The sequence below is a fragment of the Pinus tabuliformis genome, chromosome 9 (genome assembly GCF_031772625.1).
Source record: "Pinus tabuliformis cultivar Carrire ecotype Pingquan chromosome 9, CPIR1, whole genome shotgun sequence".
NCBI classification, from domain to species: domain Eukaryota; kingdom Viridiplantae; phylum Streptophyta; class Pinopsida; order Pinales; family Pinaceae; genus Pinus; species Pinus tabuliformis.
Genome location: NC_142307.1, coordinates 599,752,124 through 599,774,020, shown reverse-complemented (window position 1 = coordinate 599,774,020; position 21,897 = coordinate 599,752,124).

Sequence of the window (21,897 nt, the reverse complement as noted above, 5' to 3'; positions counted from 1 at the left end):
TAAATTTCATGAGAAATATCAAATCTACACCATAATTTCTACACATCCATGTATACACCTTTGCATTTCTATCCTTATGTTACGTAAATTTGCATTTGATCACTAGGAGAAATTTCTGAATTGGATATTTGATGCCTAATTTCTACTAAAATTCCATTCATATTTGTGGCCACATTCAAAAAATTGTTGTGAGTTGCTGCTTTGAGATAGGAAGGGGGATCTTCCCCACCTTTCGATTATTCCATATATTAGTGATTAGACTTAGAAGCAAAGAGGATCAATGAGAATTTTGCGCAGATTAAACCCTAGGTAGTTGTCTTTTACCAAGTTCATATGTCCTAGGGTTTTCTTGAGTTTTAACAACCATGCTCATGGAATCCTAGTTACCCATCTCCATTTGACAAACCTAAAAGAAGAATCAATTAAGATATATTTTCCCATCCATCAACTAACAATTTTGTTGACTTTTAGGTTTTGGGAGTTAGAGTGACATAAAATATTATTTATGGTGTTTCTGCTCAATACTAGTGGATCCTAAAATTCCATGAATTGTTAGAAGACTCCCATCAATCAATTTATCAAATATTGATTTTCAAGACTAGGTGTATTGAGTTTTTGTTATTTAGTGAGGGTGAAAATGCACTTAATCTTAACGGGAAGTAAAAAGGAGTCAAATGTTGGAGGCTTTTATGTCCTATTCCATAAGATTGTAATGCTATAGGATATTTATTTTTTGGTACTTGGAGAGTACCAGGTGATTTATGAATAACAAATCTATGCAGACCCTTCATACAGCATACAAACATGCAAAATTAAAAAACAAATTGAATGAAAAAGAATATTTGTTTTATGTTATATACACCTTAAATTTTGTCATCACTACATTATTTCATTGTGGAAATTATCAAGCTAAAATCAAAATAATAATAAAATAAGGCATCAAATACAGCCTAATAAACCTTGAACTAAGCCATTTAACCAAGAAAATAATAAAAAATTAAATAACGGCTCTATTATTTATTAAACAATATATATAAATGGGGGTTGTTGTACGAATCACAACATGATGATAAGAAGACATGTTATAGACAACATGAATAAACATATTTTTTTTTAATATTTGAATGTTGAGAGTTAACCACTAGCTTAGTTAGCGTTTTTATATGGATTTGAAATCTCAAAGAATATTCCCAAAAAGTATTGTAAAATGATGACTATTTCTATAAGAAGGCCATGAGTACCTTTATAGCCAAAGTTTCAAGCTTGAATGATATTGATTAAAAAAAAGTAAAATCTTCCAAAAAGGTTTGAATTAAAAAAATAGAAGCATCTTTTCAAAGGGAATTAAATGTCCTGAAGAAATGGTTTAAAAATGTGATGTTTATGAACACTAAAAGAAGTGACTTATTTTTGAAGTTGGTTGATATAAAAAATGAGTTGGAGGGTCCACACTTAGTAATGGTGACTATATTTCCTACAAAATATTGAATATAGGAATAGCTAGACGTGCTTAAGATCTCATGGGTCAATGAATTCAAGAACTTAGCTTAAGTCTCATTAGAAGATACTGAAAAATCCATAATTCACTATGTTAAGAAAAATGAAGATCGATAAATATTATTCATTAGTAAGGTTTTCAATTAAAACAAATTTGAGTTAGATCTATTTAATCTCTAAGTTGGGCATGAGTTAATGGTTTCAACATTGAGAGAGTATTCTAAACAATTGTTAGAAATGCTAAATAGTAAAAATATCTAATTGTGATCCTTAATAACCAAATATAGCAATTAAGGAGCCTTTTAGTGATCAATATTTAAAAAATAATTCAAGAAGCAAATGAAAAGAGAGTGACTCCAACAGAGTGAGTGGAGCAACTATTCCATTAAGCCTTAACCTTCTCATATTCAACTCAGTTAGTAGTCATTCAATATTTTACTTCAAAATATCTCGAGTATCAAATGTTGATTTCTAGTTGTCTCCTCTGGTGATGACATAGTGGATAAGGGAAATCATTTCTTGCCCATGGTGGATAAGAGAAATAATGGTGGAGGGAAATAGAAGTATGACATGCCCATGCAACCTAACTCCAGTGTTGATAACTCTAATCCTTCTGATCCCAAATGCAAACTGCCCATACATGTTAATTCCACCATTGCCCTGATCTTTGGGAGGAACTCAACCAATAAATCTAGCAATAGATTATGGTTCCTTCTCAGTGGTACTTAGCCTATGAATGTATATGAAGGTAGCCAACTTGATCCATAGCCTATGAATGTAGATGAAAGCATATATATACCTTCCTTTATACTTATATGGTGTGAGAATGATTCATGTTTAATTAGCTTTTTACTGACCATGCATACCATTCGATAGTGGTTTAAATTTCAAGTAGGACAAGACCCATCCACCACAGTGAAGATTATCCTTATCATGCTACATCCATTTTACTATGGTTGGATATAAATATAAGCTAGATTCTATAAAGGCCAAGATAATTTGAAGATTCTCTTTCCTCATCAAAAAATGGTAAACAACTGGTGAGTCTGAGAGAATTTCAACTACATGGATGTGGTTAGGCCAAGATAGTTTAAAATAAGTGCAAAATCATTAAAATAGTTCATCCAATAGAAATATTAGGTGAAAACGCCTATCAATCTTGGGTGTTGTTGCAATGGGCGACGGTGCTAAGGTCGGTGTCAGAGAGGATGAGATTACCATTTGAGGCATTCGTGTCCCATAGTTTATTGGAGTTTAGTATGTGGATTTTGATGCTTTTCTCTATGCACCATGATTCATCTTTTGATTGATTCTCTCCAGTTTCATAACCTGTAACAACAATGGCAATGAAAGCATCCACATTTTCAGTGGTAGTTGCATATGCGGTGGTCCTCATGTTCGCGCTCTTTAGCATTGCAAATGTTCTTCAAGCACCGACTCCCAACCTCGTTACTGGAACGAGTTCCATGGAATTCATTCATTCCATCGGTGCATTTCCCATAGAAAGTTTGTGCACTAGGTGGGATAAACACGTATTTGTGAACCATATTTTATTTCAAACCTTTGGCACAGAACTCCAATTTGAAATATTGGGCACAATATAAAATTTTAAATCCTATGAAATTCAATACATATAGTGGGGTTTGTCTTGTCCACCAGTTGGGTTCACATCTGTGAGTCAGAGCTCTTGAGCCATTGAAAAATGGGGAATGTCGTAAAACCCATGATATGTATGACCATCATATTATGATAGGGGTATGTCAACCAGGGATGGGGTTGGGTAGCTGGCCATAGCTGGGTATATATGTATTTAAAGAACATTAATATATCAATAGATACACAGAAAGAAAAAAAAAATTATTTTTAATGTCCACGAGGCTAAAGATAGTCTATGGGACAGATTTCTTCTTCATCTTCTTGATGTGTTTGGCCATTTTTTTGTGAAGCTTCAAAATAAATGCTCCCATCTTCTCGACAGACCCCTCCCTCAATATATTATCCCAAGAGCTAGGTACCAGCATATCTATATAACTTTCCCTATTGTCTTTGAAGGCCTCACATTCTAAAAAACAAGTCACTAAGCTAACCATAAGTAGCTTATTATATGGCACCATGACATATCATAAGACATATAATTATACATGTCCATGCAATTTGCAATGGTGTTTGGTATTTAATATACTTATACCATGTATGTATGGGGATGCCAATGCGACAGCTGCATGGTCTCCCATTATTTTTCCGGCAATTAGGGTCCACAACTTTCCTAGAAGCTCCACTCCGAGCTGGCACCTCCACTCCAAGCTGTCACATTGCAGATAGGACAATCCACCATGCTCATTCAATGCAACCTTGATGCCTAAAATTTTAAATTCAAACGTTATCTCTACGTGGGAGGTTCCCATGAAATTTATTTAATGAACCCATGATAGAAATGAAATTTTGAAGATGGATAGGGGTCTCTACTCACATCATGGTCTTCCAACCCTCTTCCTGTACCGGTTCCACCATATGAGAGGCCTAGAGTTGGAGGCGCTGAAGCTGTGCCGATGGCCGATTGTTTAATTGGTTCTCAACTATGTTCCCGCAGTGGTTCCACCATATCAAAGGCCAAGAGTTGGAGGCATCGACATCCATGGAAGGTGTTGAATGTGTTAAACCCTCGAGAATGTATGAGCTACGCAGGAGTAGTTTGTGTGTGTATATATATGTATATGTATATATATATATATATATATATATATATATATATATATATATATATATATATATATATATATATATATATATATATATATATGAACTACCCTTGCGCATCATATTCAATGGCACACAAACACTGAAAGACAACCAAAATATTGGATAGAGGAATTGTGGCATGTTTAGACATGATCAGACTCTGTAGACATGACCAGGCCCTGCAACTTAGATTTCTCTGTTGGTCGTGAGGTAATTCCTGATGTCAACCTTTGATTTGATTCACAATTTCGATTCATTTCTTTGGCCTACTGTGTTTCCGATCTCTTGTTTGTGCTTAGCAGAGGGAGTGCCTCAAATGTCTAATACTCAACAAATCTCACCCAAGCAGTCGGAAAATATACCAATCCTCCCCTTTTAGAGCATGACAACCAACCCCTGAATTAGATTATTTTACATCAGATAGAATGACACAAATTAGTGAGATTGATAGATTTTGCTGTAAACTACTCTACTTAATTCCTATCAAACATTTAATCTCATCTAATCTCATCTGTGCATAAGGAGATATTCAATATTATATAATCTACTCATAATTTCATTCTTTCTTAAAAAGGGATGATCAGATCTCGGTGGTAATTAGTAGAGACTTACATTTTTACTGAATGTAGCTGAAAATTTGAACATTTAATCTCATATTGTGCATAAGGAGATACTAAATATTATACAATATATTGATAATTTCTTTCTTTCTTAAAAAGTGATGATCACATCTAGATGGTAATTAGTAGATACTTACATTTTTGTTGAATGCAGCTAAAAATTTGTCCAAGAGAATAGGATATGGTTGAAAGATGTCTCTAAATGCTTTAGGAACCCTAATAAAATCACGTTAAAATGATTGGCATGCAAAGATATTTTTTAACTTGAAAAACTCATATGATAAACCACTACTTTTGCAAAACTCATTTTATAAAACAATTCTTTTGGTCTGAAATATTAGAGAAAGTTATACCATTCAAAAACAAGGGTGCATTATAAATAACCGATTGAGAGTTGAAAAACGGGCTGGTGGAACATGTTGAAAAAATTTACACTAAGAGGCAGAGTGGTGACTTTCGAGAAGCTGATTTTGCACAACTCGATTTTGTGCAACTAGCTTTTGTGCAGCTATACAGAGGCTTAAAAAACATAGTATTCACTCATGGGAACAAAAAACTCAGAGTAAAACAGAGTAAGCTTGGAGCAACAATAAAAACTTAGGATTAATTTCTAATTCATGAAAATACATTCATATGAGACTATGGCTCATTCGCCAAGTAAAACAAGGTTTACAGTGATTTACACTTCATGCAGAATAACACACAGTAAAACATAGTAACTATTGTTTCCATGTTCCCACCAAAATTTGCTCCACGATTTCTCCTTAGAGACTCTCGCTCTCTTTCTCTCTAACTTGGAAAATGACTTTTACATACATATTTATCTCAATATACAATTTTACATTAATACATGACATAGAAAATAATTAATATGTTGTTGTTGTTGAGTGTGGATAATAATCTTGCAGGTGTTTGTGGAGTGTGGAAAAAAGTCATGGAATGAATGCTTGCCCATATCAATTTACCAAAATACATTAAATTCCATAAATTTGTTGCTGTGTTGTGGAATGGTTTGCCTGATACTTATTTTTTGGCTTCAGTCCTTCCATCTTCAAACAGAGACACAACCTACAAAAATAATTCTCACAAGTGTGGCTGCTATTGGGGTGTTTATTGCGGGTGGTTGGGATTATTATTTCCAACACTCCCCTTTAATCAGAATTGCGGCCATTGACAATTCCCAAGCTTCATGCCAGCTATTGGGATGGATCTTTAAAATGTACAGGCACAATTTCTTTTGTGAGTTCATGTTGTGCCCATTGTTGTTCCTGTTCCTGCTGCAACTCATTCATCTATCTGTGTAGCTTCATGTTATTCCTTGAGTTGTCGCTTCAGCACATGCAACTCCTTCTTTGTTCCATTCTCTATCTTCATGCAATCTTCATTTCATGTCGTCACCCCTAGCCTGAGTCTCCTAAGTTTCTTTCATCATCAATGGATCTTTTTTAGCTTGCAACTTTGTTCCACCTCTGTATTGTCAACAACCCTCCTCTTGCATTCGTTCCATTCGTTTCATTCATTGCATTTGGTATGCTTCCTTTAGCTGTTTTTCATGATGATGCTCATAGTGATGTTGTTGCTATCATATCTTGATTTCCTTATCTACGAACAACTTCATATCTGTGTAAGTAAGAAAGCTCATAGACATTTAATCGACTACATCTCCAAGTGTGGTATGAATGGTGTCTTTGACTCTACTCTCTTGGAAACAATTGTACCTGCACTGATGAGAGGCAGATGAAAACTTGCAATACCTAGAGACGTGGCAACACTCATGGAAATCAATCTGTGAGTCAAAAACCAAAATGAACTTGAGAACTCACTTGCAACATACTTGTGTCACTGATCATGAAGGTTGGTAATTTTGGCTGAGAGGTCGGGAGACTAACTGTCAAAACTGTGCTATGCATAGTCTAGACTGTTGGGAGACTAACTAAATATTGGAATTGCACAATGCACAGTCCATTTTGGCTTCTGACTGCTAGACTTGCGTAATTTACAATCTCAGCTGGTAATGGCTGCAGGCTCAATGACTGCAATACACAATTTTCCAGGCCAGTAGTCACTATCCCTCAGTGAAGAACAATATAGTCTTGGATGATAGTCACTGGGAAGAAATGTGCATTTCCTGAGAGGAAGATAGAGCCTTTCCTCTTATGATTCCACAATATTGTCTTCGTGAGGAAGAGTCAGGGCCAAGGCTTCCTAGACTCGCTAGCGGGAAATTGAAAACAAATGTGGAAGTGAATGCATGGCGATGCTAGGTGAAAGCAGAAGTGATTGATCATGAATTTCAACACTGAATGAAAGATTCAATAAATAGATCAACATGCATGTGGGTGAAGCAAGTCACCGAATCGAAGACCATTCATGAAAAATAGTTTCATGCATGCGATAGCGCTGAGATAGCAACGAAAATTGAAATGGTGCTAGTGTTGGCATTATGATTCAGGTGTTGTCCTTGATGGCAAACCCATTCAGGTGATAAATCAAGAAGGACGCAGGAAATATGTTCAGCAAGTGCGTCCCCGCAGGTATACCATACAGAACCCGCGTCCAGGGACGCAGGCCAGCCGTTCAGGAGGTGCGTCCGCCCAGTGCACACATTTCAAGGCAGAGAAAAGCACGTGGGGGTTTCTTGTGTGGTATCTAGCCGACGGTTTTGTGTTTCTATGGTGTCGGCTCGTGGTTTTGTTCCATGTTTTGGGGAGAAGCTTGCCTATATAAAGCAAAGGAGTTCATTTGGATTAAGTATCATCTTGGTTGAATATCTTTTGGTGAGATCTAGTCCAGATCTATGAAGGCGAATCTTCTAATGGACTGTGATCTCTATGGCGCATGATCAGATCTGTGGATCTGAGTGTTTGGGTTAGTTCTGAAGTCCTCATATCTTTTATATCTGAAGGGACGCAGGTTCAGTGAAGGGAAAGTGCGCCGGGACGCAGTACAGTAAAGGCTCAGGTGCGTCTCTGAGGCAAAGGACGCGGCGCGACTGTGTTATTGGGTGCGTCTCTGAAGCAAAAGACGCGGCGCGATAGTGTTTCTGAGTGCGCCGGTCGCAGCAAAGCATAGAGGAACAGTGCGTCGGCACGCAGAACAGTGGAAGGTAGACTGCGTCCAGTCGCAGGTCACAGAAAGAAAATATGCGTCCCTGTCTTAAGATGATCTGTTGACTGTATATTTCTGTTCATAAGGTGTTCTGGGTTATTTCTGTAATTACTGATCTGATATCTGTAGTGGACTGTATCTGTTATATACTTGTTGATCATTTGATTCTTCATGAAAAGAAGTAGGGGGTTGTAGCTCCCTTCCAGGAGAAACTGGAAAACGAGAGAGAGTTGTAGCTCTCTGCAGGTTGCAGCCTGCGTGCTGGTAAAGGACTGCACCAGTACAAAATCATTGTAAAAAGAATTTCTTGAAAGAAGATAGAGACATATTGCAGCAGGTGGTTTTTCTCCCGCATTGGGTTTCCACCTTACATCTTGTGTTCTTTGGTGTGACTGTCTATTTTCTTTACTCATGCTCATTGTTTTATGGTACTGATATGCAAGAATAATTCAAAAGATCAAATAAGGAAGATTTGGTAAATTGCTTGATAATACTGATTCACCCCCCCTCTCAGTATTATTTCCAACAATTGGTATCAGAGCAGGTCCTTCAGAAAAGCTTGATCGCTTGAAGGTAGATCGTTCATCATGAGCAACTACGAGAGAGAAGCATCAATCAGGCCACCAGTTTTTGATGGGACAAACTTCAATTATTGGAAGGTAAGAGTTACTGCATATCTTCAATCTCTTGGTACTGAAGTTTGGGACATTGTAGAAACAGGCTATGCTTTTCCTTCAGCTACTCCTACAGATCCAGCTGAGAAAAAGAAGTATGAAACAAATGCAAAAGCAGTCAGTACTCTATTAGGAAGTATATCCCAAACAGAATTCATGAAGGTAATGCACTTCAAATCAGCAAAAGAAATATGGGACAAAATGATCACAAGCTATGAAGGAGATGAACAGGTAAAACAAGCCAAACTTCAAACTCTCAGAATTCAATATGAGACTCTCAAGATGTATAATGATGAAAGTGTGGCTAATTATTTTCTTCGGGTAGATGAGATTGTAAATTGTATGAAAAATTTGGGTGAAGAAGTAAAGGAGTCTCTAGTAGTTCAAAAGATTCTAAGATCATTATCCCCCAAGTTTGAATCCAAAGTATCTGCAATAGAAGAAAAAGAAAATCTCCGTGTTCTTACTATGTCTCAGCTACATGGAATTCTAACTGCTTATGAAATGAGAAAGGGAGGACCATCAGACAGAAGGGAGGCTGCTTTTAAAGCATCAGGCAAAGAAGATTACTATGAAGCAAGCCATGATCCAGAAGAAGAGGAAGAAGAATCAAATTTTGTCAGAAATCTTCAAAGAGGTTCTGGAAGGTTCAGAGGTAAGCTACCTTTCAAATGCTTTGCTTGTGGAAGAGTAGGTCATTATGCTGCAAAATGCTCTTATAAGGATAAAGGAAAGGAACCAGTTAGATGGAACAAGAAACAAAGCGCAAATAAGAAAAGCTACTACACCCATGAAGATAGTGATGGCTTATCAAACAGTGATGAAGATGAACAAGGTAATAAATATAGGTTGTTAATGGCATTTGAAGATGATGATTATGAGGATGCTGTAGATGTGGATAACCTTTATGATGAAATTACTAGACTCAAGAGATGCATAGAAGAAAAGAACATGATTATTGATACTCTACAATTCCAAATTGATGAAAAGGAAAAACATCTTGAAAAATTAGAAGGTGAAATTGTTGGTCTTAGAAAAGAAATTGAGAAAACAAAAACTATTAATCTCAAGTTTGTCAAAGGATCTGAAACTTTGGATGAGATTATCAGTGTGCAGCGGTCTCCACTAAATAAGACAGGTTTGGGCTATAATGGAGAAACTTCTCAAGCATCCACTTCAAAAAGTTATCTTGATGCAGCAAGAAGAAATGAGCAAGAGCACAAGGAAGATCATCAGGTAAAGCAGGGACAAATGTCAAGCAGAAACTATCAGGGGCAATCCAGCTTAAGGGTGAACAAAAGCCACAACCAGCCACAGGTAAAATCTTCTCAATTTGGTTCAAGAATAGATGAAAATAGAAATTACAATCAGTTGGCTGGTAGATCCAATAATCGCAGAAGCTTCTTCAATGGACAATGCTTTTCTTGCCATAACTTTGGTCACAAAGCAGCTCAATGTGTTGCGTATAAAACAATCATGACTAGGGAAGCTCAAAAACAAAGAAGTATGACAGGATTACAAAAAGGACCTATAACAACTTTTCAGCTCTTGAAAATGAAGTTGAATGTTCTATTTGCAATAATTTTGGACATAAAGACTTTGAATGCAGAAGCAGGTTTCCGGAAAGAAAGGTACAAGAGCAGAAAAAGGAACAAGCCTCAGGCGCCAAAACATGGAGAATAAAGGAACCTCAAACAAAAAGATGTGGGATAGCATTTTATGCAGAAGGACAAGAAAATCTATGGTACATTGACAGTGGATGTTCAAAGCATATGACAGGTGATAAAGAAAAACTTGAGTCTTATTCTAATTTAGAAAAAGGAAAGAAAGTCTCTTTTGGAAATGATACTCCTGCAACTATAAAAGGAAAAGGTATTGCTCCTTTAAAAGAAGATGTTAAGGCTGGAAATGTTTTGTTTGTTGATGGATTGAAGCATAATCTACTAAGTGTCAGCCAGATGTGTGATCAAAGAACCGAGGTTATATTCAGATCAAATGGATGCCTTGTTCGTGATCTTGATACAGGTAAAACAGTTCTCAAAGGAAAGAGAACTCCAAATAATCTATACATATTTGATGAAGGACAACAACAATGCTATCTAAGCAAGAATGAAGAGCACTGGTTATGGCATCGAAGGTTGGGACATCTAAGCTTCTCACAAATAAGGAAAGCTTGCAAATATCAGGCAGTTCGCGATCTTCCAGATATCAAAATTCCTGACAACACCATATGCAGATCATGTCAGTTTGGAAAACAAACCAGAACTAACTTTCCAGAGAAAGAAGGATCAGCCAGCATGCCTCTTGAGCTAGTACATACAGATGTATGTGGACCTTTCAGAAAAAGAACACCTAGAGGAGAGGAATACTTGATATTATTTATTGACGATTTCTCCAGGTTTGTTTGGTTAGGACTTATGAAGCACAAAGATGAAGCATTCGAAAAATTCAAAACCTTCAAAGCCTTGGCTGAAAATGAATCAGGTCACAAAATTAAGTGCCTCAGATCTGACAGAGGTGGGGAATTTACTTCAAATGAATTTTTCGATTTCTGTGATGAACATGGGATAAGGAGAGAATTCTCTACAGCTAGAACGCCTCAGCAAAATGGAGTTGTTGAAAGAATGAACAGAACAATCCAACAAATGGCTCGTGCTATGCTTGATGAATCAGGAACCCCCGCAACCTTCTGGGGTGAGGCTGCACATACTGCGGTTATTATTCTCAACAAGACAAATGTCCGGGTGAACAGCACTCAAACCCCTCATGAGCTCTGGAGTGGTAAAACTCCTTCGGTAAAGCACTTCAAAATATTTGGGAGCAAATGCTATATCAAGAATACTGAGGAGCAGCTTGGCAAACTTGATCCTAGAGCAGATGAAGGCATTCTTCTTGGCTATTCTCCACATAGCAAAGCATACAAATGCTACAATAAAAGACTTGGCAGAATTGTTGACAGCATTGATGTAGTGGTTGATGAAAAGGGATATATTCCTAGGCAAATACATCGTGAAGACATCGAAGAAGATGAGAGCTACCCTCAAAGACAGAATGATGAAGAAGAAGAACCTCAAGAAGAATCTCAAGAAGAACCTCACGAAGAAGCAGAAGAACGGACAAGAATAGAAGAAAAGACTCCATCCAGATATGTTCAGAAGAACCATCCAGAATCTCAGATCATGGGACAAAAAGAAGCAGGTATACAAACTAGAAGAACAGTTGCAGAAGCTTCAAGCTATTTGGCATTACTTTCCTCCACCGAACCACAAAATGTGAAAGAGGCATGCAAAGATGAATGTTGGGTGAAAGCAATGGATGAAGAACTTGAGCAAATCGAAAAGAACAACACTTGGGAGCTGGTTCCTAGACCAAAAGATAAGAATGTTATTGGAACAAAATGGGTCTTCAAAAATAAATTGAATGAAAATGGAGAAGTAATTAGAAACAAAGCCAGACTCGTTTGTAAAGGGTATGCACAGCAAGAAGGAATAGACTTTGAAGAAACTTTTGCTCCTGTTGCAAGACTTGAGGCCATCCGAATGTTCCTTGCTCTCTCAAGTTTTCAAAACTTCAAAGTATTTCAAATGGATGTGAAATCAGCCTTTTTGAATGGAGACTTGGAAGAAGAAGTGTACATTGAACAGCCAGATGGGTTCATTCTTGGAAATGATCCAAATCTTGTATGCCGATTGAAAAAGGCTCTCTATGGTCTCAAACAAGCTCCAAGGGCTTGGTACTACCGGTTGGACAAATATCTTCATCAACAAGGTTTCTTAAAAGGTTCAGCAGATAGCAATCTGTATATAAAAGTTGAAAATGACAAATTGCTAATACTTGTTGTGTATGTTGATGACATTATTTTTGGCAGCAATGAAGAAGCTATGAGTCAAAGCTTTGCCTCAGTCATGCAGAAAGAATTTGAAATGTCCTTGCTAGGAGAACTGACATATTTCCTTGGTTTGCAAATCCAACAGAAGGAAGGAGGAATCTTTTTATCTCAAACCAAGTATCTCAAGCAGATTTTAAAGAAATATGGCATGGAAGATGCAAAACCAGTATGTACACCCATGGTCACAGGATGTAGTCTCAGTGCAAATGATGAATCTGCAGCAGTACATCAACCAACCTACAGATCTATGATTGGAAGTTTACTATATTTGACAGGTACCCGACCAGACATCATGCATGCAGTTGGAATAGTTGGAAGATTTCAGGCAAATCCGAAGGAGACTCATCTTCAAGCAGTAAAGAGAATTTTCAAATATCTTCAAGGGACTCAAAATTATGGCTTATGGTATCCTAGAGATACAGATCTTACTCTTCATGCCTATACAGATGCAGATTGGGCCGGAAGCGTGGATGACAGGAAAAGCACAAGTGGTGGTGCGTTCTTTATGGGTCCCAGACTGGTCTCTTGGTTCAGCAAGAAACAGAGTTCAATTGCCTTGTCTACAGCTGAAGCGGAATATGTTGCTGCTGCATCTTGTTGCACCCAACTTCTTTGGATGATGCAGACTTTGCAGGATTATCACATCACTTGTACACCTCCTATTCCTATCTTATGTGACAACACAAGTGCAATCAGCATCTCAAAGAATCCGGTTATGCATTCAAAAACCAAGCACATACCAATCAAGTACCATTTTCTCCGGGAACAAGTACTTGAACAGAAGGTCAAGTTGGAGTATGTTCCTTCTAAGGAACAAGTTGCTGATATTTTCACCAAACCGTTGCCCAGGGACACTTTTGAATACCTCAGGCAAAAGCTGGGGGTTGTTGATGCATCATCTTACTGTTGATCATCTTCCTATTGGTGGTATAGGCTCAGGGGGAGCACATAATGCATTGTTGGCATTATGGAAAAGGAGATCTTGGAAATAGCTGCAATATGTCTCTATCTCCTTCATGATGGATTTCTGGTTACAGATCTGGAGATGCATGAGCATAGGGGGAGCATACCCTTTGCCCTTGATGCCAAAGGGGGAGAATGAAGCTGAAGATTATGTGGTTGCCATCAAGTCCAAAGGGGGAGATTGTTGGCATTATGATTCAGGTGTTGTCCTTGATGGAAAACCCATTCAGGTGATAAATCAAGAAGGACGCAGGAAATATGTTCAGCAAGTGCGTCCCCGCAGGTATACCATACAGAACCCGCGTCCAGGGACGCAGGCCAGCCGTTCAGGAGGTGCGTCCGCCCAGTGCACACATTTCAAGGCAGAGAAAAGCACGTGGGGGTTTCTTGTGTGGTATCTAGCCGACGGTTTTGTGTTTCTATGGTGTCGGCTCGTGGTTTTGTTCCATGTTTTGGGGAGAAGCTTGCCTATATAAAGCAAAGGAGTTCATTTGGATTAAGTATCATCTTGGTTGAATATCTTTTGGTGAGATCTAGTCCAGATCTATGAAGGCGAATCTTCTAATGGACTGTGATCTCTATGGCGCATGATCAGATCTGTGGATCTGAATGTTTGGGTTAGTTCTGAAGTCCTCATATCTTTTATATCTGAAGGGACGCAGGTTCAGTGAAGGGAAAGTGCGCCGGGACGCAGTACAGTAAAGGCTCAGGTGCGTCTCTGAGGCAAAGGACGCGGCGCGACTGTGTTATTGGGTGCGTCTCTGAAGCAAAAGACGCGGCGCGATAGTGTTTCTGAGTGCGCCGGTCGCAGCAAAGCATAGAGGAACAGTGCGTCGGCACGCAGAACAGTGGAAGGTAGACTGCGTCCAGTCGCAGGTCACAGAAAGAAAATATGCGTCCCTGTCTTAAGATGATCTGTTGACTGTATATTTCTGTTCATAAGGTGTTCTGGGTTATTTCTGTAATTACTGATCTGATATCTGTAGTGGACTGTATCTGTTATATACTTGTTGATCATTTGATTCTTCATGAAAAGAAGTAGGGGGTTGTAGCTCCCTTCCAGGAGAAACTGGAAAACGAGAGAGAGTTGTAGCTCTCTGCAGGTTGCAGCCTGCGTGCTGGTAAAGGACTGCACCAGTACAAAATCATTGTAAAAAGAATTTCTTGAAAGAAGATAGAGACATATTGCAGCAGGTGGTTTTTCTCCCGCATTGGGTTTCCACCTTACATCTTGTGTTCTTTGGTGTGACTGTCTATTTTCTTTACTCATGCTCATTGTTTTATGGTACTGATATGCAAGAATAATTCAAAAGATCAAATAAGGAAGATTTGGTAAATTGCTTGATAATACTGATTCACCCCCCCTCTCATTATTATTTCCAACAGCTAGCACAAGCTAGTATGTATCAAAATGACAACAAGTGTTCACTGAAATCAAGCAGAAAGTGTTCATACGAAGCGAAATGCAAAAAGCATGAGAAATGCAATACAATTCATGGAAAGCGGGCTTACCCCAAAACAGTTGCGTTGAATATACCAACAACTCCTAGATGTGATATGGGATATCAAAGATGTAAGGTTGTTGTGAGGAATGAGCTTTGCAGCATTTGGTTGATGAGTTTTGATGAGTTTCATGTAACCTCTGACTACCAAAAATACTTCCTTGAAACAAGGGATTCCCTGTATTCTACCTTGGGAGAAGCATCCCATGCATGCAAGTCAGTTTTGCTCAGTCCTAGAGGGAACTAGTCAACTTAGCTGCGCATGCAAGAGACTGCTCGACTGCTAGGAGAAAATGTGCATTTCTAACTGGGAGCTACGGAGGAGATTTGTGAAATTTCTAGGCAAAGCAGCTGATTTCTTCCCAGATTTGTGCAAATTCTAGGCTGAGCAGCCCTATTGGGGAAAATTGTACAATTTTCACTGTGAGTGTTGACTGCCAGAATTGTGCAATTCTAAAGCCTAGCAAGCTACCAGTTAGGATTGTGAATTTTATGGAGGGAAGCTTGGTTTCCCTCTAGAATTGTACAATTTCTTGGGGGAGCTACTTAGCTTGTAGCTGGACCAATGTCGGGTGATCAGCCTATGAAGGGAATGCATTGAGATGTGATCGAGAGGCTTCCTTTGTGCAAGAAAATCATTGAAGCTTTTGTACTTGAAAAAGCAAGACATGCTGCTATGAAGTTTGGAAGGGAGGCTCCAAAATGAAGCTAAGGAAAAATTTTGGTGGGTGTTTGTAGTTGCTATAATACTTGGCAACACATTGGTATCGATCTTTGTCGATGCTTCATGCCAGCTGCTGGGTTGAATCTTTAAAATGTAGGGGCGCATTTTCATCCGTGAGTGCATGTTGTGCCCATTGTTGTTCCCGTTCCTGCTGCAACTCATTCATATGTCTATGCAGCTTCATGTTCTTCCTTGAGTTGTTGCTTCAACACGTGAAAGTCCTTCTTTGTTCCATTCTATGTCTTTGTGTGATCTCCATGTCATGCCATCACCCCATAGCCTGAGTCTCCTAAGTTTCCTTCATCATCAGTAGATCTTCTTGAGCTTGCAACTTTGTTCCACCTGTGTGTTGTTAACAACCTTCCTCTTGCATTCATTCCATTCATTGCATTTGTTTCGTTTGTTGCATTTGGTATGTTGCCTTTAGTTGTTGTTCATGATGATGCTCATTGCGATGTTGCTTTTGTCATATCTTTATGTCCTTATCAATGAACAACTTCATATATTCGTGAGTAGGCAAGCTCATAGACATTTAATTGACTACATCTCCAAGTGTGCTCTGAATGATGTCTTTGACTCTGCTCTCTTGGAAACCATTGTACCTACACTGCTGAGAGGTAGATGAACACCTGCAATACTTGGAGACGTGGCAACACTCATGGCAAGAAATGTCTTAGTCAAAAACCAAAATTAACTTGAGAACTCACTTCCAACATACCTGTGTGACTGATCATGAAGGTTGCCAATTTTGGTCGTAAGGTCGGGAGACTGACTGCCAAGACTACACAAGGCATAGTCTAGGCTACTAGGAGACTGAATAAATGCTGGAACTGTGCAATGCATAGTCCAGTTGGGCTTCTGACTGCTGGAATTGCGTAATTTGCAATCTCAGCTGGCAATCACTGCAGTCTCAATGATTTCATTGCTCAATTTTCTAAGCCAGTAGTCATTGTCCCTTATAAATGCGCAAAACAGTCCTGGAGGATAGTCACTAGGTAGAAATGTGAATTTCCTAAGAGGAAGACAGAGCCTTCCCTCTCAGGATTTCACAATGCTACCTTGGTGAGGAAGAGTTCGGGCCAAGACTCCTGAGACTTGTCGATGGGCAACTGAAAGAAAATGTGGAAGTGAATGCATAGCGACACTAAGTGAAGGTAGAAGTGATTGATCATGCATGTAAACATTGAATGAAAGATTTAGTAAACAGATCAATGTGCATGTGGGTGAAGCGAGTCACCAAATTGACGACCAGTCATGTGAAATAGTTTCATGCATGTGACGACACTGAGATAACAACGAAAACTGAAATGGTGCTAAGAAAAGCTAGTATGTATCAAAACAATAGCAAGTATTCACTGAAAACAAGCAGATAGTGTTCATACAAGGCGAAATTCAAAAAGCGCCAGAAATGCAACACAAGTCAAGGAAAGCGAGCTTACCCCAAAATAGTTGAGCGGAATGTACTGACAGCTCCTAGATGTGATGTGGGATGTCATAGATGTAAACAATTGAGGGTGGTTGATGCTTCATGCCAACTACTAGGATGGATCTTTAAAATGTATAGGCGCAGTTTCTTCTGTGCATGCATGTTGCACCCACTATTGTTGTTGTTCCTACTACAACTCATTCATCTATCCATGTAGCTTGATGTTCTTCCTTATGTTGTTGCTTCAGCACATGCAACTCCTTCTTTTTTCCATTCTCTATCTTCGCGCAATCTTCATGTTGCACCGTGACCTCATAGCCTAAGTCTCCTAAGTTTCTTTCATCATCAGTGGATCTGCTTGAGCTTACAACTTTTTTCCACCTCTGTGTTGTCAACAAACTTCCTCTTCCATTTGTTCCATTCATTGAATTCATTTCATTCATTGTATTTGGTATGCTTCCGTCAGCTGATGTTCATGATGATTGTGGCTATGTTGTTGTTGTTGTCATATCTTAATGTCCTTATCTACGAACAACTTCATATCTTCATTAGTAAGCAAGCTCATAGACATTTAATCAAACACATCTCCAGGTGTGCTCCGAATGGTGTATTTGAATCTGTTCTCTTGGAAACCATTGTACCTACACTGTTGAGAGGTAGATGAACACCTGCAATACCTAGAGATGTGGCAACACTCATGGCAAGCAATCTATCAGCCAAAAACCAAAATGAACTTAAGAACTCACTTGCAACATACCTGTGTGACTGATCACAAAGGTTCGTTATTTTGGCCAAGAGGTCGGGAGATTGACTGCCAAGATTATGCAAGGCATAGTCTAGCCTACTGTGAGACTTACTAACCATTGGAATTGCACAATGGGCAATCCAGTTTGGCTTCTGACTATTGGAATTGTGCAATTTACAATCTCAGCTGGAAATGGTTGCAGGCTCAATGACTGCATTGCAAAATTTTTTAGGCCAGTAGTCATTGTCCCTCAAAAATGCGCAAAATAGTCCTGGAGGATAGTCACTGGGAAGAAATGTGCATTTACTGAGAGGAAGACAGAGCCTTCCCTATCAGGATTGCACAATGTTGTCTTGGTGAGGAAGTGCCAAAGCCAAGGCTACCTAGACTCACCGACAGGAAATTGAAAGCAAATGTGGAAGTGAATTCATGGTGACACTAAGTGAAAGCAAAAGTGATTGATCTTGCATGTAAACATTGAATGAAGTATTCAGTAAACAGATCAACGTTCATGTGGGTGAAGCGAGTCACCGAATCGATAACTGTTCATGAAAAATAGTTTCATGCATGTGACAACACTGAGATAGCAATGAAAACTAAAACAATGCTAGTACAAGCTAATATGTATCAAAACGATAGCAAGTGTTCATTGAAATCAAGCAAACCATGTTTATAAGAAGCGAAATGCAAAAAGCACCAGAAATGCAAGACAAATCATGGAAAGCAGGCTTACCCCAAAACAGCAGAGCTGAATGTATCAATAACTTCTAGATGTGATGTGGGATGTCAGAGATGTAAGGTTGATGTGAGGAGTGAGCTTTCCAGCATCTGGTTGATGATTTTTGATAACATCAAGGTTGTGATGCGCATGCCACAAATATAGGGAAAGCGACACTTTGTGGGAGGTTTCTTAAATGATGCTTCCATGTAACCTTGGACTACCAAAAATAGATCCCTAAAACAAGGGATGCCTTGTATTCTACCTTGGGAGAAGCATGCCATGCATGCAAGTCAGTTTTTCTTAATCCCGAAGGGAACCAGTCAAATCAGTTGCACATGCAAGAGACTGCTCAACTGCTAAGAGAAAATTCACATTTCTGGTTGGGAGCTAGGCTAGCTGCCAAGGAGATTTGTGCAATTTCTAGGTAGAACAGCTGACTGCTCCCCATATTTGTGCAAATTCTAGGCTGAGCAGCCCTGCTGGGGAAAATTGCGCAATTTTCACTATGGGTGTTGACTGCCAGAATTGCGCAATTTTAGAGCCCAATAGGCTACCAGTTAGGATTGCACAATTTCTGGAGGGAAGGGTTGTTGCCCTCCATAATTGTGTAATTTCTTGGGGGAGCTACTCAACTTGCAGCTAGACAAAGTCTGGGTGATAAGCCTATGAAGGGAATACGTTGAGATGTGATTGAGAGGTTGCCTTTTTGCAACAAAAACAATGAAGCTTGTGTACTTGACGAAGCAAGACATGTTGCTATGAAGTTTGGAAGGGAGGCTCCAAAACAAAGCTAAGGAAAAATTTTGGAGGGTGGTTGTAGCTGCTACAACCCTTGGAGACACACTGTCAGAATTCTATCTCTATTAATGGACCTTGTTCGTGAAAGGCAAGTCTAACACCTCCGGAAGTATTGTTCAGTTCTCAGCTCCTCTTGGTTTCGACACTAGCCTGATTGTAGGATGTAGCATCTTCCAAGCTCTTGGTTGATTGACACACATTCCAAGCCAAGGAAAAAAAATTGTTTCGATTGGGGTTGAGGGGTATATTGGGGCACAAGCAGTATATTCGTCAGAGTCTTAGTTTCATCTCTAGTGTTGCTCCGCTACTAGCAGGCCTAGATAGCACCTCAGTTGAGTCACATAGAAACACAAGCATGGCTCCATTGCCAATGAGCCGTGTCAGTACCCTAATGGAGTTACTTGCATCACCTCTCTATGCAAGAAGCCTTTCTCTTCTTTCACCTTATTTATTTTTCATTTTTTCAAAATTTTTTCACCTTTTCATTTTTTGCATTTTTCATCTTCGTAACTGTGCATAGCACTTATTCATTTTAGAGGCGAAAGAGGGATCCCGAATTATTGGGAGAAGAAGAGGTTTTCCTGTAGAGAAGTAGTTTACTATACCTCTGACATGCCTGTTCAGGTTTTCCCCCTCAGCTTACTCTACTTGACTGAGTTGACAAGGGTTAACCCAAAAACAACTAACTAGAGTAGGTGACACTAGTTAGTGTGCAAGCATTGTGTTTTCACCAAGGTTCACCTCGAACAACATGTATTTTCCATCGACTTATCATGGACTAAAAGTAACAAGTTCTTCATACAAAGGCAGGATGACAGATAACCAAGTAGTGATAGCTACACAAGGCCTCTTGTACATTACCCAACTTGTTTCAAGATTCATACATGGTTTCATGCGGAGCTATCCTACAAAAAAAAAGTGAACTAACAAATCAAATCAAGATCAAAAGCAAAAGAGAAAGCAAAGAAAGTAAGAAATCAAGTAAGCATACAAACAAATAAACAAAGCAAGTAAGCAAACAAGCATGCAAGCAAACAACTCAAAAGAAAACACTCCTACTCCTAAGCTAACAGTGCATGGGTCATCTCACGTGAAGTGATACTTCCAATGCAACCACCGACACATTGGTTGACCCATGTTGGTGAATTCATGGTTCGCGAACAAGACAGTTGTGTGAACCAGCAAACGAGAAAGATGTAACGGTGAAGACAAATACACTCTGAGCTTACAAGTGACCACAGAATAAAGATGAGTGAAGGTGCATGACATGCATTCTTTGGTGCTACCATGATGTTGTGCTACACTGCGTGCAGATGTTGAGTGTATGCTTTCTCTTGACCATGACATGCAAGCATACATGAGAAAGGTAGACCACTTGTGTTGTGCATGTGTGCTTGCTCTAGAAGAATCCTCCAATGCATGAGAGATGGGATCATGTAGTTCGAGTTGGGGAACTGAAATCTAGGTGTTTGGTTGATCTTTATTGCAAATCAAGGAGTGATGAGGAGCCTTGAATGTTTCAACAATTTCCTAATCGGAAGTGAAACCAACCTCAGAACAACGAGGACCTGACATAACCATCAACTCGGGCTGAAGTGCCTCAATAGTATGGGGGGTTCCGAACTCATTGACAGATAGATCACTGTAGGTCAATGTCTTAGATAGATTAAAAATGGTTGAATAAACATCATGATCAAATGAGGAAGTGAATAGATCACATTAGCCAAGATCATAAAATCCAGGATGTTTGTCGGCATCTTCATGATTTGATGAATCGGGCAGAGGGGTATATGAGAAGCAAAGATGTTCACCCTCTGCGTTTTCAAGAAAGATAAATGAAAAATTGAACGGATTTTCTGAGGAAGATGTGTCCTCTCTACACTGTAATGAGAGATTGACATTCGAAGTGTCTTGTGAATTATCAGAAGTAGAAACATTTGGAAATGGGTTTTCACAGGGGAAATTAGGAGTGGCAAAGTCACAAGGGATGTCAGGATGAAGGGGATGGGGTTGGCTGGAAGGGAGTCATCCTTCACCACGGGCTCTTCTTTAGATTCCAGCATACACTCATCATGAATGATGGCACAAGTTGGCTACATAACACCAACTCCATCGACAACTTGATCCTCATTCACAATAGGTAAGGAGTTCGGAATGGGATAACACAAGACAGTACAATCTAGAGGATCAACAGAATGTGAGGACGGAGGTCGAGGGAATGAGTCCATGTGACAACCAATAGGCTTGCAAGACAAATTTGTGCAAATCTCAGGAGTAGGTGGGGTGGGAGGACGTTACAGTTCAACAGAGGTGTGTGCATGATCTCCCACATCATTCCATGGTGGTGGAGCTGTTTGATGAGGTGAAGGCAGACAGTCACTTGTCACAGTGACTATGCCTTCTCGTGATTGCATAGTCCCATCACTGGAGTATGAGTAGGCTTCGAGTGATTTCAAGAATTGTGGATTTTCATATATGTAAAAAAGATACT